General features: G+C 36.6%; 1 pseudogene; it reads right to left on the bottom strand.

Annotated features, from left to right (window-relative positions):
• Positions 1 to 8682: 8682 nt before the first annotated feature.
• Positions 8683 to 10575, bottom strand: LOC116553720 (annotated as a pseudogene).
• Positions 10576 to 18712: the final 8137 nt, after the last annotated feature.

Here is an 18712-nt window from a genome sequence, read left to right as displayed (position 1 = left end):
GTGCCATGGAAAAGTTCTTGAAGGAGACTAAAAGTTCTACTCCAGTGAACACACAAATGATAAGAAAGTGAAACAGCTTTATTGCTGATACACAGAAAGTTTGAGCGCTCTGGATAGAAGATCAAACCAGCACAACATTTCCTTAAGCCAAAGCCTAATCCAGAGAAAGGCCTAACTCTCTTTTACTGAGACCAACTGAGCTGTAGAGACCCCCCCACCCAGGCGGGGCTGAAGGCATTAAGAAGCAGACACCCAGATAGAACAGCAAAGTTGGACTATTCTGGGGCCAACGGCCTTCCAAGCTGAAAGCCTCAGGGGGCTGACAGCATTATGGGCTAGGGGCCTTGAGCAGGTTCTGACCCATGTATTTATTCTCTCTGAACAGTTGATTATTATTAACAAACAGGTGTTCTATGTTTTCTCATAGAACCAAGATAAACTATGTAGGCAGCTGGTGCCTGCTTACCACTGGTCAAGGGCAAACCAGAAAGTAGTCTCCACAAGGGAACCACAGGGACAGGATCACGGATCACATATCCCACACTTAAAGAATTGCTTTAACCAGTGTATAATATATGTATACTGTCTTGATGATTTAGAATGCCCCAAGTAGTTTTCCACTTGCTGGGGTGGGGGTGGGGGCGCCTAGATTTTCCTTGCTATCCTTCTTAGCAAACAATATAATTTATCACACACTCGGCATTTCTCAGCAATCATACACTCAGCATTTTTCAACACTTTAATTTTATGGAGGCTGAGAGACATAAGAAAACTGCAGAAGAAAATTTGTGGAAGTTAGTAGAGATTGGTTCATGAAGTTTAAGAAAGCAAACTGTCTCTATAACATAGAAGGGCAAGGTGAAACAGTCATTGCTGATGTAGAAGCTACAGCAAGTTATCCAGAAGATCTGAGATAATTGATGAGGGTATCTATAATAAACCACAGATTTTCAATGTAGTTAAAACATCCTTCTACTGGAAGAAAATGCCATCTAGGACTTTCATAGCTAGAGAAGAGAACTCCATGCCTGGCTTCAAAGCTTCAAGCTTCAAGCTTCAAAGTTCAGGCTGACTCTTCTGTTAGGGGCTACTGTAGCTGGTGAGTTGAAGTTGAAGCTAATGCTCAGAAAAATCCTAGGGCCCTGAAATTATGCAAAATCTATTTGGTTTGTTGTCTGTTTGATTGGTGCAAAGTAATTATGGTTTTTGCCATTAAAACCACTGGTAAAACCTCAATGACTTTTGCACTAACCTAACATAAATAGAAGCAAAACCCTGGATGACAACAATGTTTACTGAATATTTTAAGTCCACTGTTGAGACTTACTGTTCAGAAAAACGTTTCCTTTCAAAAAGCTGATGACTATAAACTTGGTCACACAAGTACTTAGATGGAGATGTCTAAGAAGATTAATGTTGTTTTTTAATGTCTGTTAATACAGCATCTATTCTGTAGCCCATGGATCAATGAGTAACTTTGAATTACAAGATTTATTATTTAAGAAATACAATTCACTTCTTCTCTCTTTCTCTCTGCCTCTCTCTAAAAGAAATGCAAAGGAAGGAAGGAAGAAAGGGGAGGGATTAAGGGAAGGAGGGAAATATATTTCATAAAGTTATAGCTTCCATAGAGAGAGATTTCCCTGATGAATCTGTGTGGAAACGTTGAAAACCTTCTGGAAAAAAAATCATCATTCTGGGTGCCATTAAAAACATTTGTGATTCCCAGAGATCAAAATATCAACCTTAATTGGAGTTTAGAAGAAGTTGATTTCAACCCTTATGGATGGCTTTGTCAAGTTCAAGTCACTGAAGATGGGGGAAAAATACTAAGAAAACCAGAACTAGCCTGAAGATGTGACTGAATTTGCTGCAATCTCAGAATGAAACTTTAATGGATGAGTTGTTTTTTATGGATAAGCAAAAAAAAAAAAAAAAAAGGTTCCCTTAGATGGACTCTATTCCAGGTGAAGATTCTGTGAACATTGTCAAAAGACAAGAAAGGATTTAGAATAGTACATAAACTTAGTTGATAATGCAGTGGGAGAGTTTGAGAAGATTGGCTTTGATTTTAGAAGATGTTCTATTATGGGTAAAATACAAACACAGCATACTTCAGAAAACACTTTCATTAAAGGAACTTCATTATTGTCATATTTTAAGTGTTTGACACAGCGACTCCAGCCTTCAGCAACAACCACACTGATTAGTCATCAACATCGAGGGAAGACTCTTCATTGACAAAAAGATTAGGACTTGCCAAAGTTTAGATGTTAGTTAGAATTTTGTGAGCAATGAGGTGTTTTGTTTTGTTTTTTTTTTTTTCTTTGAGACAGAGTCTCACTCTGTTGCCCAGGTTGGAGTGCAGTGGCACTGTCTTGGCTCACTACAATCTCTGCCTCCCAGGTTCAAGTGATTCTCCTGCCTCAGCCTCCTGAGTAGCTGGGATTACAGGCACGCACCACCATGCCTGGCTAATATTTTGTATTTTTAATAGAGACGGGGTTTCACCATGTTGTCCAGGCTGGCCTTGAACCCCTGACCTCCTGATCCGCCCACCTTGGCCCCTTGAAGTGCTGAGATTACAGGCGTAAGCCACTGTACCCGGCCGCAATGAAGTGTTTTTTAGGTAAATTATGAGCCATTTTTTACACATAATGCTATTCACACAATAGATTATAGCATAGTGTAAACATAAATTTATATGCATTGGGAGACCACAAAATTCATGTGAGTCACTGTGTTGCAATATTTATTTTATTGCAGTGGTCTGGAACTAAACCTGCAATAAATCCAAGGTATGCCTGTATTTGAATGGTTACAGTTACACAGTTGCCATATTTGGTGTATCTAGCTGGAGAGTTTCTAGTTAGTTATACGCTTGTTTTGTTTTGCTCCTTCTAATTGGTTGAGCTTAAGTTCTCTTTTTCTTTAATATGGGCATTTAGAAGAAATTGATAAAGTTAAGTTTTGCTTATGTTGACAAATCAAGTAAGATTTAGGACACTTTTGAGGCCTAACTTGCTTTTTCTGCTCAGAAATTCTTCAGGCTAGCTCTCCATTCTAATTTACTTTAAAAATTCCCCTCTTTTGGTCATTGTTTCAGCAAACGGAGAGTGTGACCAAATAGTGTAGCATTACTCTTAGTTACCATTATTTATGTAGTCACTGGAAAAAGGAGTCAAGGAAATGTTACCATCATCAATAGTTGCATTGCAATGTGAGGTCACCTAGTCTTTGTTTCTGAAGATTGCATAGTCATTGTGGCTTGAGTGGTCCAGGTATTGAGTTCTTCATGTTGTTGAGTTCTTCAAGTCATATAATCTTGATGGCAATCATTTGACATGAGTGGCTGCTGAAAGGCATTTTATACCCTTGAGTGGATACTATGCAGTAGGAAAGTGAACACCATGAGTATAAGGAGAATAGTTGCCAAGGATTTAAAAAGTCCTCACAGCAGAAATTTCCAGGAGTCATTATTTAGCTGACTAAATACATTAATCAAGGAGGGAACACATCTCTCATGAAAGACTTACATCTGTTTCTAAAGATAATTTGAATTTGGGGCAATAATTTCTGATTTACTGACAAACATTTTTGCCTGCATAAGTACAAACTGCTTCTTGTCATGTTGTTAAGTTATCCGTAAGTTTTATATTTTGGAATACTACTGAGGCTAAATTGTTCATTTCTGATTTTATTTCTTGACGAAAATTTAAGCAGTCATTCTATAAAAACAAAAGAAAAAACAAGTTAATTGTTGGGCCACATTATGATCTTAGTTTTTGAGTTCAGAGGGTTGCTAGTCAAGATTTCCAATTTGAGTTTGCAGCATCTTTAGATGATAGAATGAGGATGGCAGTTGCAATCTGATGAGCCAGTTTGAATATCTCTGATTATATCATCAGCAATTTTGATGAACTCTTTGAGTGACCCACATTGCAAAAGGCATGAAAGTTGTTCATACATGACCTGTTTTAACTTCTTTGAAGTTTTTATCAAGTCATTTGATTTCAGCTTGCAGGTCTTGGGAAAGGAGCAATTTTAGTTTTTATTGAAACTAGAAAGATTTAGGATACAATCCAATTTGTGAGTAGATAATAAACTTCTAAGATAATAAATAGAACTAGAATTTTGTAATGGGTGTGCTTAGTTTTCTAGTCAAATGCACTCTTTCTTGTAATCACCCATTTTTTTTTACCAAAAATAATCACCAAATTTACCCAAAATAAGACTTTTTTTTTTTTAAAGCTTAGGCTCATTGAACTTGAACTTGACCTGATTATATAAGTGCAACAATAGTGATTCTATGCATATTTTAAAATATGACATTTTAGTTGTAGGTTTGGTAATAAGTGATGGGCCTTGTGGACTTTGTATAAGTCAATCTTAGTTGATTGTTTGGTTTTTTAAAATGATTTGGTAATAAGGAATCTCAAGTTAAAACTTCTAAAACCTCTCTAGGCTCAAAAGTCTAGGCAAGGACTTGTCCAATTTGATCCTGTTATAAGGAGAACAGATTCTTATTGAACTTATGGAAATACTCATATTGCCATGAAAATAAGAATATTTAGTAAGAGTTTCCAAATTATGGAGTGATCAGGTAGATAGAGAAATGTAAATGTTTTTGTTTGCAGAAGTACATTTCATACATTTTGTTAGAGACAGCTTAAGAGAACCAAGAAAAATAATTCCTTAAATCTGAAAAACAAGACATTAAAGAACAAGCAATATTTCAAACAAATGTCATAAAAGACATAATTATTCTAATCAGTTAATTTAGCCTCATATAATTAATTATAATTTTGTTTGATATTGAGTTAGCAATTTTATAAATCCATGACTTTTCCAAATGAGTTCTGGAAATCCTTACCAGTTCAATAATACAGTCTTAAAGTTATCAGAAACCTGTACTTGTCAGAGTCTTTTTAATGTAGTCCTTGTAATTTTGTACCATAGCTACTTGTAAAAGATTTCATGAAAGCATCAAAGTTAAATAAGTGTCTGTAGATGACAAAAGACTTAAAATGGCCATGATTGAAAATCTGATGAGAACTCATTATAATGCAATTGACAAGGAAATTTGGTTGTTTTTGTGAATATAACATTTTGAGATGATAACATGATAACCATCATACTAGGACATATCAGATTTCTAGAAATTTCATACACTTATTGGAACGTTTACATTACTGATTTTACATCTACATATATGCATATGTAAATGTAATCTAAGAAGATTAAACATCACCTGTATTTGACAATGCTTCCCATGTAATTTAACATATCAAAATAGCCTAATTAGTTTAACATTTTTCTTATAGAGAGGACAAATCTTTTGAGATATTCTAAGGAGATTTAACAGATAAACCAAAATTATTTTTTTAAATAATCTCTTAGTAAAAACAGACCAGTAATCCAAGAAAACATTATCTTTTTAACACAGAGGAAACAAAATTTTAGCTTTTTATCAGAACATTATTGAACTCATTTTAAAAAGTAAAAATAAAACTTATCTAATCTTAGTAGTTTGACCACACATAATTTTTTTTTTCACAGACTGTCTACAGCTTTCTAGATTTGTTCAGTTTTTGTCTATTTTTCTTTTCTTTTTTTTTTTTTTTTTTTTTTTTGAGGAGACAGAGTCTCACTCTATCACCAGGCTGGAGGCTGGAGTGCAGTGGCATGATCTTGGCTCACAGCAACCTCCACCTTTTAGGTTTAAGCAATTCTCCTGCCTCATCCTCTAGAGTAGCTAGGACTACAGGCGTGCAACACCCACCCAGCTAATTTTTGTAGTTTTAGTAGAGAGGGGATTTCACCATGTTGGCCAGGATGGTCTTGATTTCTTTTTTTTTTTTTTCTTTTCTGAGATGGAGTTTCCCTCCTGTTACCCAGGCTGGAGTGCAATGGCGCGATCTCGGCTCACTGCAACCTCCGCCTCCTGGGTTCAGGCAATTCTCCTGCCTCAGCCTCCTGAGCAGCTGGTATTACAGGCATGTGCCACCATGCCCAGCTAATTTTTTGTATTTTTAGTAGAGACAGGGTTTCACCATGTTGACCAGGATGGTCTCCATCTCTTGACCTCGTGATACACCCACCTCGGCCTCCCAAAGTGCCGGGATTACAGGCGTGAGCCACCGTGCCCAGTGTCCAGTGCCCAGCCTTGTTGTGCTCTTTCACTCCTTTTTTATTCTGTAATAGTGATTTTGCTTTAAGACAAAGGTACTCTTTTTTTCCTTTAGTGAAAACACGTGCCTTATATACTTTTTTTTTTAATTAAAAACACATCCTACTTTCTTTGTACACTTTTTGCATATAGTGTTTTCATTCACCCTAGTACTTCTAGTAGTTTTAATTACATATAGCATTTAGAGTTCTTAACCCTCAGTAACCTTAATATGTAGAGAAAACTGGTAAATGTGTAATTTCATAATTTTTTAAATGTATACTTCCGCACACTATGTATATTTCTTATGTAACACAGGATGTGCTTACCAGCAGATGCAAATATCTCTAATTCCTCTTTAAGAAGCAGCCAAAAATAGATAAGCTCAAACTTACATTCAGCAGTTAATGTGTAAGTAGTTTATCTTATTTGGAAATGATCTAGATATTTAATGAATATCTGTCATTTAATTTAAGTTACATGAGAGCAAATATATGAGGAATGGAACACAAAACTGAGACCTTTTTTATAGTAGAATGGATAAAGGTAAGATTTCAGGCATACAATGAGGGACACTTGCAAGCCAAAGCATAGCAGGTAGGTCTCTAAGTGAGGAAGGGTGCTCTAGGTCAAAGCTCACTTATTTCCCAATTTTGTTTAAGGTAAATTGGAGTACTGTAAATAGAGAGAATCTGTGAGCCACTGTACTGGCTTTTTAAGAGTTTGTTTTTCTAAAACCTAAGTATTGTAATAACATTATTAAGGATCTGGTTACATAACTACTGGTTAAAGTTTGTGGGAGTTTTTCTCCTGTCTGTATATTTAGTAAAAGTAACTTGATCCCCTGAAGATCTGTAGAGACTATTCAATTCTCTGTTTTTATTTGTTATTAAAAATCTTACTTATATAACACTTTCTTGTTTATTAAATGTATTTTCTTCCTGCTGTGTTTTTAGCTTCAAATATAGTGATGATCACATATTTCTTCTACTGAAAATTTTTCCTCGTTGGTAATTGATTTATATCAGATTGTAAGAGACAGAACTCTTTGCTCTTCATCCTGAAATATTTCACTACATTAATACCTTTCAGTAAAGTGATTTTTTTTTACTAATATGATCAAAGAATAACCAAATATTCTATAAGTAGTAATTTCCTAAATATTCTTTTTAGAAGAGGGACAGCTGGATAGCTGCTATTTTGTTGAAAAGTCAAGGCATAAATGTATTGGTACACTCTTCTAAAGACTCCTTCAGATATCTATTAATGTCAGATTGATTATTAGAATATTCCAGTTCCGGCAAAATTTTGGCAATAATAGTGACCACAAGGTGGTAATACATTAGAAAGAAATATATGATTTATAACTTTATAAAGACACTGATTTCTGGGCCTTCCCCCAACAAATTAAATGAGATTCTATTGAGTTGCAGGCTGGCCATCTCTGTTTTTTAGAAACCTAACCTTCACCATGTAAAATGTTCTATCACATATAAATCTGTTAAAAAATTTATTCACGTGGTTGACAACTATCATAAACTCTAAGTGTATGTTTCTAGAATCAAGACAGTCTTGAGCCTTGAACTTGAAAATACCTTTAATAATTAAGAGTTGGAAATAGAAAATGAATACTTCTGTGCAAAATATGAATGCAATGAATAAATTCTTATGTTTAAATTTGAAAAGTTTGAAAATCTTCTAAGAAATTAATTTGCCATTTAATAAAATAGACATTTTGGAGGTTTTGCAAGTTGAATTTCAAAAGGTGATTTATTATCAATTTTCATTTAAATTGTTAGGCTTACTTTCTCTTATCACTTTGAAATGGCTTTCAAACTCCCTGCTGTGTTCATTTGGACCATATTTTTCTTTTTTTTCACCTGCCATTCTCTTCTTACCTAATTGTTTATTTCATACTTAAATGGGAAAGTCATATTTAAAATTGATTTTGTAGTATCTCATTCCATAGAAGGTATCTTCTTTTTTCTTTTTCTTTTTTGGCTTCCTCTTTCTTTATTGGGTGTTTTGTAGATGCCACGCAGGTCTAAAAGTTACACTGTTAAGTAATTATTTAAAAACTGACCAGGAAGAAGGTCCTGGTCCAGAGCTCCAAACCAGAATCAAAAAGGAATAGGGGCAGTGGGCATTCCTCCAACATCACCAAAACCCAGAAAATGAGGATCCTAAGCTCCTCCCCAGGTCAAATCCAGGCTTAGGCCCTTGGGCTAACCCTCAGGTGCCTCTGACTGCATCACACTCAGAGTAAGGTAACCAGCAAGGGGTTAGAGGGAATGGCCAGCCAAGTCCAGACATGGACAGAAGTAACTGGAAGGAGGACGGGAAACAGACAGGTACTGTCCAGCTGTAGATAAGAGTGCAGCTAAGGCAGGTCGAGGGGCAGCGGAGAGGCTGGGGGAGCGGTATTGCCGCAATGCAGGAGTGTAGCCCCAGGGTCCTGTCCTGCAGCAGTTAGTTCCCAGATGGAGCTCCTGACCCGAGCCCAGGTAGAGGACTCACACGTTGTGGGTCCTCTTGGTGAGCTGGGGCTGCTCATCCACCAGCTTGGACTTGAGGTGCTCCTTGTAAGCCAGGATGTCTCCAGGCCACTTTGTGATTGTCTGCTTCTCATAGACCCAAATTTCTTGTGCGACCTGCTGAATGAGTCTGAAGTCATGGCTGACCAGCATAATACCACCCTCAAAATCCTGGATGGCATCTGCCAGGGCGTCGATGGTCTCAATATCCAGGTGATTGGTGGCCTTGTTCAGGAAGAGCATGTGGGGGTTCTGCCAGGGCAGCCAGGCCAGACACACTCAGCACTTCTGCCCGTCTGACAAGTTCTGGATTGAGCTCACCTGTTGTTTCCCAGTGAGACCGTATCGCCCAATGATCTTCCTCATTTCTTCCTTCTCCTTGATCTCTGGGTAGCACTTCATCATGTACTCCAAAGGTGAGAGATCTAAGTCCAGCTGCTCTTGTAAGTGCTGATGGTATCGCCTTATCTTGACATGAGAGTGTTTTCGGTTCATGCCATCTGTGGGTAGTAGCTCTCCAGTCAGCAGCTCCAGAAGAGTTGACTTTCCTGCTCCATTGGGCCCTAACAGAGCCACTCGTGTATCAAGGTCAATTCCAAATTCTAGATTATTGTAGATGCAAGGCCCATCTTTTGTATGCTTGAAGCTCACATTTTGCACCATTAATGACGGGTGGCGGGATCTTGCCACATGGTGGGAAGTAAAATGATAGTGTCTTGTTGCTCACGACCCTCTCTGTCAGTCCTGATGCCATCATTTTCTGTAGCATCTTTTCCTTGCTCTGGTCCTGCTGGGCCAACTTGGCACTGCCATGGCCAAACCTCGCAATGTAATTCTTCATGTGTGCAATCTGATCTTGCTCCCTTCCAGTGAAACCTCTTCATCTGGTTCTCCTGCAGCTCTAGCCACGTTTTCACATACTGATCATAGTTACCCGTATAATACTTCAGTCTCTTGTTGTGCATGGGAATGATGTTGGTATAGACACCATTCAGAAAATCCTAGGAATGGGAGACAAGAACCATTGCGCTTAAAAGATGCACTTAAAAGTTTTTAGTTCTTCCAGCCACACGCAAGCATCTAGGTCCAGGTGGTTGGTGGGCTCATCCAGAAGCAGCAGGAAGGGCCAAATAAAGAGGGCTCTGGCAAGGCAACCCTCATCCTCCAGCCCCCACTGAAGTCTTTCAGCTCTTGCGCTGCATGGCAGGTGTGAAACCCAGTCCATACAAGATCCGCGAGGCCCTCATCTCTGCCTTGTCGGCATCCAGCTCCTCCAGGCATTCATAGAGCTCCATGAGCTTCTCATACTTCGCATCCTCATAAGCCAGCCACTCTGCCTCCCTCTCCAGCATGGCCCACTCTCTATTGACTTCCATCACACAGCAAGGGTGTCTTGTCACCAGGGGGCATCTCTCGAGTCAGGTGGTAGATGTCGATATGCTCAAGGATGGGCACTTCATGTTTCCCAATAGCAGAAAGCAACATGGACTTTCTAATTCCATTTAAGCCAATGAGACCATAAGGATGGCCTGAGTTTAATTCCCGTTTGGTGTCACTGAGCAGCTCTTGACAGTGAAAGGTGAGTGACAGGTTGATAATGTGAACATCAGTACTGTTGGGGTGAGAGGCCAGGACGCCAGTGGCAGCTCGAGCAGCAGCTTCATCTCAAAGTCCTCGAGCTCCTTGGTCAGCAAATCCACTTCTGTGGTCTCTCTGCCACTGGCCTCATTTTCCTCTGCCACCTGTGGTTCTGTGACAGCATCTCCATTTTCTTAATGTCCTTTTCTGGGCCGCTGTCGAGCTTTGGCAGCCTCCTTCTTTTTGGCTGCTTTCTTCCTGGCCAGGTCGGAGGGCATGATGATGACCCACAGGGGTTGGTTCTGTTGTTTCAGGTAGCTGGACCTCGTGGCTCGGCCTCTGTCTAGAAGGCATTTCCAATATGAAGTTTAATTAATGTAATCAAACATTTACTGAAAAAATTACATTATAGTCTCTTTACTAGCATCAGGGAAGTCCAAAGGGCTTCCTTCCTTCGTGTTTTACTTTGTATGTGATAATTTACTTTGAAATGTATTACTATAAACACTGCAGCAAAGGTGTGTATTTTGAGTGGGTTTTGGAGTGTGTAAGATAAGTTTTTTCTTTAAGGGCATGGATTTAGCATTTGAAATACTGTAGTCAAGATTCCAAATTCTGGAAGCATGTAAAGTATTAAAGTTGATACCAAAGGTTTATTAACATTATGTATATTAGAAAAGAAAATTTTTGAAAAAAATGAGAGTTTAAGACATTTAATTGGACAGCCAGTTTATGCAGGTGCCACCTTTAGAATAAATAAGGTTTATAAGTCAGTCAAGTTCTAGAACTTTTGGAGGACTCTTGCCTCACTCAGATAAAAGGATGCACACTAGAGAATATTTTGACACCTGCCTCACAGTGAATACTTGAAGCAAGTTGCTTGCCTGAGTATCTGAGGACAGAGTGGAATTTTCCAGACCTTCTTGAACTAGACTGTATGTATTTGTGTTGTATTTTATTTCATTTCATGTTGCATACTTGCTAATACAAGTTTGTATCTCAATTTTGTTGACCCTTGCTTGCATTTACTAGTATCATTTGGGAGGTAGTTTGTGGATAAGGGCTATATGTGGCCAGAATATATGCCTTCTTATCAAAAGAGCTTGTTACTTCCTGATTGTCCAATTTGGCCTAGGTCAATTCACAACACTTTCTTGTTTTCCTTCCTGCTTTCCTCATTGTATCTCTTCTTTTTTTTTCCTCTCTTTCCCTCTTCATTATTCAATATTCATTTATTGAAGTTTACTGTCTTCCCACCTTTGGCGAAAAATCAAGTAAAACTTTCCTAATTGATATTTTCTCCCAGTACAGAAAATGAGTCTTTCTTACATAGACTCAAAGTTCACCATAGTTAAGAAAGTTGTGTCCCTTTGCCATTGTTTCTTCAGCAACAAACCTGAAACCCCCACAGCTACTCTTATGACTCCCAGCCTAACATCAGGTAATTTTCTATAATTTTATTTGTGACCTTTACGTTATTACTGAAAACTAAAATTAAAAGTAATGGCAGGAGGCTGAGGTGGGTGGATCACAAGGTCAGGAATTCAAGACCAGCCTAGCTAACATGGTGAAACTCTGTCTCTACTAAAAGTACAAAAAGTAGCTGAGCTTGATGGTGTGCACCTGTATACCCAGCTACTCAGGAGGCCAAGGGGGGAGGATCACTGTGCACCTGTAAACCCAGCTACTCAGGAGGCCAAGGCGGGAGGATCACTTGAAGCTGGGAGGCAGAGATTGCAGCAAACTGAAATCGCACCCTTGCACTCATCTGGGTAACAGAGTGAGGCTCCGTCTCAAAAAAAAAAAAAAAAAAAAAGTAATGGCAAAAACTGTGATTACTTTTGCACCAACCTATAGCTAATCAATAGATAATGTATGCATCTAATGGTTTGAGATTTTTAGGCTGCCATCTGCCATGTTGATGTTAATTTAGAGTGGAATGATCATACTAGGATTTAAACAGCAACAGGACAACCTTTTAGAGAGGTAGCTCAATGAGTGAGGTTAATCTGGAATGAGTTGACAAGAATAATCATTGAGACAAGGTAGGCAAGCTGTAGGAACTAGCAACCATGGATTTACGATAGAAGGACCATGGGATTCCAGAGGACGTAAGATGAGAAATATATGAGGTGACACTGACAAGGATTCTGGTTAATAGAGTGAGCTCTACTCAAGGGTCAGAGGTTTTTGTGGTATAAGAAGGAGTCCAAAGGCTTACCACAGAGCACTGAGTCAACTGCTGAGTGCTAGTCTGCTCTCTCCACAGGAAGTTTCTATGCCTTTTTCTGTTCACAAGGATGATGGCTGACTGGGACTATTATTCTATAATGTGCAAAAATTACGTGCTTATTGTTTTTTACTGAACCCCAGAGATGTTCAAATGTGTTTATCTAAGGATAGCAGATAATGTGAGATAACCTCATGTTAATAAAACAGATATATCTTGTCATGTTTTCTCACTGCTACGGACTTTATAAACATGTTAACTCAGGTGATTGTATGATGAACTCCCATGGTCTGATTAGGTACATTAATGTGTAACGATGTCTATGTCTTATCCCAGAAGTGAGGAGTGCTTCTTTAATTTATTTGGCTCAGCGTACTCTCTATGAAAGGGATCAGCAAAAGCAAAGCAACACAGAACAAAAAATTGTGGAATTTTGTATTTGTATTTAAAATTTGGACTCCTTCTTATACCACAAAAACCTCTGATACTGATATTGTGTTAACATTTAAAGGCGCTATACCTCCTATTTTCTTTTCTTTTCATATTATTTCCTATTTGCTAAAAATCTCATCTTAGCCACGTTGTTCTCTTTTCTCTTTAAAAAATCCTTAAAAAGAAATTCATGTATATTTCATTGACTGTGAAAATATATTTCAATTTAGAAGTTATTATATATAATAATGTGAGGAGCCAGGTGCATAGCTAATTATCATAGCTGTTCCCTGTTTTGTTCCTTCAGCAAAAAATATCAAATGCCAAAGTTGACATTCAGAAGTTTAAGAATATAATTGAACTTTTGATCTCTCTCTCTCTTTTTTTTTTTTTTTGAGACAGAGTCTTGGTCTGTCACGAGACTGGAGTGCAGTGGTGCGATCTCAGCTCACTGCAACCTCTGCCTCCGGGGTTCAAGCAATTCTCCTGCCTCTGCCTCCCTAACAAGTGGGATTATAGGTGCCCACCACCACGCCTGGCTAATCATTGTATTTTTAGTAGAGACGGGGTTTCACCATGTTGGCCAGGATGGTCTTGACCTCTTGACCTCGTGATCCACCTGCCTCGATCTCCCAAAATGCTGGGATTACAGGCATGAGCCACCGCACCCAGCCTGAATTTTTAAGCTTAAGAGTCTAAGCACCTGCCTTCAATACCTCTTTCTAGTATACATATTAACATTATTACCAACGGTGCTTGAACTACACCAATTACCTCAGTGTCGGTCCTTGGAAAAAAAAAATTGTCACTCTTTACTAATTGATCTCATCATCCAGGAGCAGTTCATCAAATATAATCAGAAGTTTAAACTCTTCTGCATTTGAATTAAGGCATACAGAGGGACTAGATTAAACGACGTTAGATGTCTCCTAAAAGTGGGTTTTGGGGTGGAATCAGCATGAATAAGTGCAGTATGTAATGAATAACTGAGGTGGGAAGTGATGGGAAGGAAATACAGTATGGCTTGGTGTGCAATGAGTATGAACACTGAATGATAGCTCACCATCCTCCTCCCTATATTTTAAAGGTGAAATTTCAAATGAGGAAAACTTGAGAATGATCCTTATCAGGAGAATACTAGAATCCAAAAACGACTACAAGTATTTTGAAGTGACTATATCAAAACAGAGATAAAACATCTTGACTCAGACTTAAGGTTTGTCCAAACCAGTCTTACATCAGACATGGTTTTCTTTTCAAAAATAAAAATCTTTTCTAATATAATCACATTGACAGAAATACCCGCCAGACTGAAAGCAAGCTGATTAATTATTTCTTTATGATAATCTATTTCAGTTCTCTTTAAACTACTTATAAATGTTCCAAAATAGTTTAGATTTTCAACTGCCATTTTTATAAAAAGTTTTCAAAGACAAATTTTAATCAGCAAAATAGGAAGTGTTTTTTGACTAAGCTACAGATGTAATTTCCAATTCCTGTAACTTTGGGCCTCCTTCTATAGGCTTGATAGCGATAAAAGAAAACCAGTTATTATTTAATTCAGTGGTTACATTCATTTAGAACATTTGAAGGTCATGAAATTAATGTTCTGCCCTTGTGAAATAAAAGCCTCAAAGCTGAGAAGTTAATTCAGCACATTTTAGTAAGAGTTGTCTGCAGGCTATATATACTGTTGGAATATAAGTATTCAGATCTCTGTATTAAGGACGTCAGCAATTCCATTAAAAATAGCCTAGGTAAGGAGTTTAACTAGACTCACTCATTACATTGCTTCAGTTAGAGTTACTTAGGCTTAAATATTCCACTCAAATGCATGTATTCTGATTATCTGATTGCTTCAACTGATGAATAAATATATTTAAATACAGAATTTAAGTCCCTCTCCTAGATATGTTTCATTTGTAATTCATCATTTCTTTAATGAAATGACTACATTGTGTGTCTTTAGCCTTTGCGAATTTCCTTTCTTAGAAGAATTATGTCTGTGCATTTTGAGGTAGCCTAATATGAAGATCTTTTGAAAAAAGCTTAGTGCTTCTAACTTCAAACTCCCTTGGTAAAACACCCACTTTAGAAACAAAATGAAACAAAAAACTGCAGGAGATTTAACACTAGGGGGCACTAAGAACCTCTCTAAACTTTTCTGCCCCATCCTTGCTCAAACTGTGTGCTGGTTCTCATTCCCCGCTTTCTTATTTATTATCTTTATGTATTGGTAGCCTTCTCTTGATTTGGTTAGTAGATTCGTCTGTCAAAAGGCCAAGGAGTGAATGGAGAAATTGTGTATCAGCTTGTATTTTCAGTACTGGGCAAAATGTACTGCAGGAGATCTGGCATTCTCCTACACAGAGACATCCATTTCTCTGGCATTCATATTTTAGTAAAATACATGATCCTTAAATGAGATACTTCCAGACACAATAGAATCCCCCAAAGGCAAGCTTAAATTGTTATTTTCTGTTATTCATGTGTGCAAATGTGGCTTGTTGTGATAGCCCACCCTTAACAATTATTTTATGCTGTGTCTGCACAGTAATAATAACTAAAATTGATATAATATTTTATTAGTATCCAACACAGTACGAAACATTTCATTAGCATTTTCTCTGTTAACTTTTTAACACAGTCCTATGATGTTGAATAGGTTATTTTCTTTACTTTGTAGATGAGGAAAATGAGGCATTGAAAGATTAACTTGCTCAAAGATAAAGTAATTAGTAATGGTGACAGCATGTCCACAATCCAAGTCTCTGTGGCACCAACACTTTTAAAATTGTGATTTATTATACATTGAACATTTGGCTTGTATTCATAATTAGCTCTGATTTAAAATATGCCCTTCTCTTCTATATGTCAGACCATATGTTTTGCTGTTGTTTCAGAAAATATAATTACCATTATTTTTAAAAACTTGAAAGCTAGAAATTATTATATAATATGCAAGTAATATGTTTTATAGTTATATTATTTGAACAAAAATGTTTATGTTGCTTCAAAAAACCCTAGTGTACCTGAAAAATGTTTGTTGGATACAAATTCTCTCTATATATTTATATGGTCAAACACTGAATGTGATAGCCACCTACAATGGGTCAAATACTATGAGAAATACATGCCGTAGAGTGCTATTTCCAGTGTTCTCAAGGGACAGAATGCAAAATATATGGAATATTGATCAAATAGACAATGAGTAATGCTTATAAGGAAATACATTAGAAGTTCTGCAAGAGAGCAGTTGACTGTGTTCTGAGATGGCCAAAGAAAGAATTAGAAAACAGTGGGGTTTGGATTAGGCTCCAAAGAATGCAGAAAGGGAGAAGCCTAGAGGAAAGGAAGCGGATTTCCAGCAAGGTAACTATGTTAACTCCAAGTCATTTCTTAGAGATGGAAACGGAAAATCTTAAGATTATTGGGGACATATAGATAACAGGATATCAACCGGAGAGAATAAAAGACAATAGGTCAAACAAAGATGGCCGACCAAAATTTTCAACTTTAATCTTAATTCCTTCCACAAATTGTTGTAAAGAGACTAATGGTTATGTACAGACCATGTTCATGAAGATTGATCTGTGTGACTAATATATTGCAGAAGAAGAAAGGGATAGGGATTGCAGTTAGGAGACTTTTACAGAAATCCAGGCCCGTTGAAAAGTTAAAAAGCAAAGATTTAAGTCCTGACAGTTAAAAAAAAAGAAATAAATCATATATTTTATTTAATATAACAGCTTTATTGAGATATAATTCACATGCTGTAAAATTCACTCCTTGAAAATGTATAACGCTATGTATATAGTATATTCTCAGAGCTATGCAACAGCTGCTACTAAATAATTTTAGAGCATCTTTATCACCCACCAAAGAAACCCCACATCCATTAGGTCGCTTCCTATCCCTCCTTTTCCCCAGGTCCTGGCAACCATGAATCTCCTTTTTGTGTTTATGGATTTGCCTATTCTGGACAATTTAGGTGATATAATCAAATAAGCCCTTTTGCAACTGGCTTTTTTCACTTAGTGTGTTTTTTAGGTTCATCTGTGTATATAAACTTTTTATAAGTTTTGATTAAATAGTAGTGCCTGTTCATATAAATCTTTAGTTAATCTTAGCTACAATCTTAATTACTAAGTATGGTATGTCTACGTTATTATTTCAAGCCTCCCTTTCTTAAAAGCTCTACTATTGACTGAACAACATTAAGTATATAGGTGGCTGGTAGCACACAAGTAGACTCAGCCAAATTAGGCATAAGTGGTATTTTTAAGGTTTCTTTAAGTATAATTTTCGAGGTGAAATATTTTGTCTCAAAATTGAGTACAAAGTTGAGTCTGTCTCAGGGCTATAGCCACAACCCCAAAAGTTACTTAATATGACATAAGTGTTGAACTAGATATGATCTAAACTTCTCTCATCAACCTTTAAATTCTTTATATTCAGATAATTAGTGGAATATTTTCCCTAACCTGTATCAATTTTCAGTCTTAGCATTATTGATAAGCAATTGTTATATAGTTATTTTAAACTTATGATTCACTGTCCATCATAGAAATACAATTTCAAAACTATTTAATATTTTCTTTGTGACAAGCAGGCCAATATTTATCTGATAATATTAATATGTATTACAGATAAACAATTTTCTTCTTTTGCTCTTTAAAATGTAGATTTTTTTTCCTTTCTCTCAAAGTACAAGTATTTTAATTAAAGTTTCCGGCCTTTGGCATTTGGACATCCCACACTGTTTAATATAAAAATATATATTGCATTTATCATTACATTTTGCTTTTTCAGAAAATGAAAACTTGTGTCACTTAGCAAATAATGTTATGAAAACAACTGTGGATGAGATTCCACACTCAATCTATCAAGAATGACAGAGTGTCATACTCAAAGATATTCTTCTTTATATATATTCATGAGAATAAGGATTGGGGTCAAATTGTTTTCAGGCTTTCAATGTGAATTTTGTCTGAATGTATATAAGCTAAATGTTTTTGAGGCAGTTATTTTGTATTACAGATACCTTCATAATGTAGTGTTATTTCTACAATGAATTCACCCTGAGGCCAATTTGCATATCAGTATATATTTTTTTACACTATGAAATATCTTTAACACAAATGATGAATACTATTATTGTCTGAAACTCTTTAAAAATAGAGGGAGAGAAGTGTTTGAAAATGCTGAAGAAGAAATTAGTAATTGTCTACATAACGACCTCTTAGCCAGCACAAAACATTATTGAAAAAATATAAGGGGGAAAAACCAAGTTCAAAATACAGAAGTTGTTAAAAACAAGCTTGAAAGCACTTTTACCCCAATCCTCATTTTTACTACAACATATTATTTTATAGAGAGCAAAATGTATAGGTGATGACATAAATATTAATGAATGCAGTTAAATGTTATCTCTATGTTGTGGTAAATTGTCTAATTTTTATAAATCTCTGACTTAGAAAGATTTAATTAGAAACCAAGGCTTAGATTTAGTTATAAATTTCAATTTCTAATCAAATTCCTTATTCAATTTTTATTTTTAGAAAATAAAGTTCAGTCTATTTTATGTCTTGTTCTCCATCCTTATTTGGCTTTGTCTCTCTTTCCTTATTTGGCTTTGTTTATTTGTGTGGCACATAGCCAGTTGTTATTCTTCAGAAGATATTTGGAATAAATATTTTGCAAAAATATGTTCCCCTAATAAAGTTTCAACGGCGAAGTGAACAAATGTATCAATTATACACAGATTTT

This window comes from Sapajus apella, unplaced genomic scaffold (genome assembly GCF_009761245.1).
Source record: "Sapajus apella isolate SASKATOON/1434 unplaced genomic scaffold, GSC_monkey_1.0 scaffold1, whole genome shotgun sequence".
In the NCBI taxonomy this organism is placed as follows: domain Eukaryota; kingdom Metazoa; phylum Chordata; class Mammalia; order Primates; family Cebidae; genus Sapajus; species Sapajus apella.
This window is presented reverse-complemented; position numbering and strand designations above follow the sequence as displayed.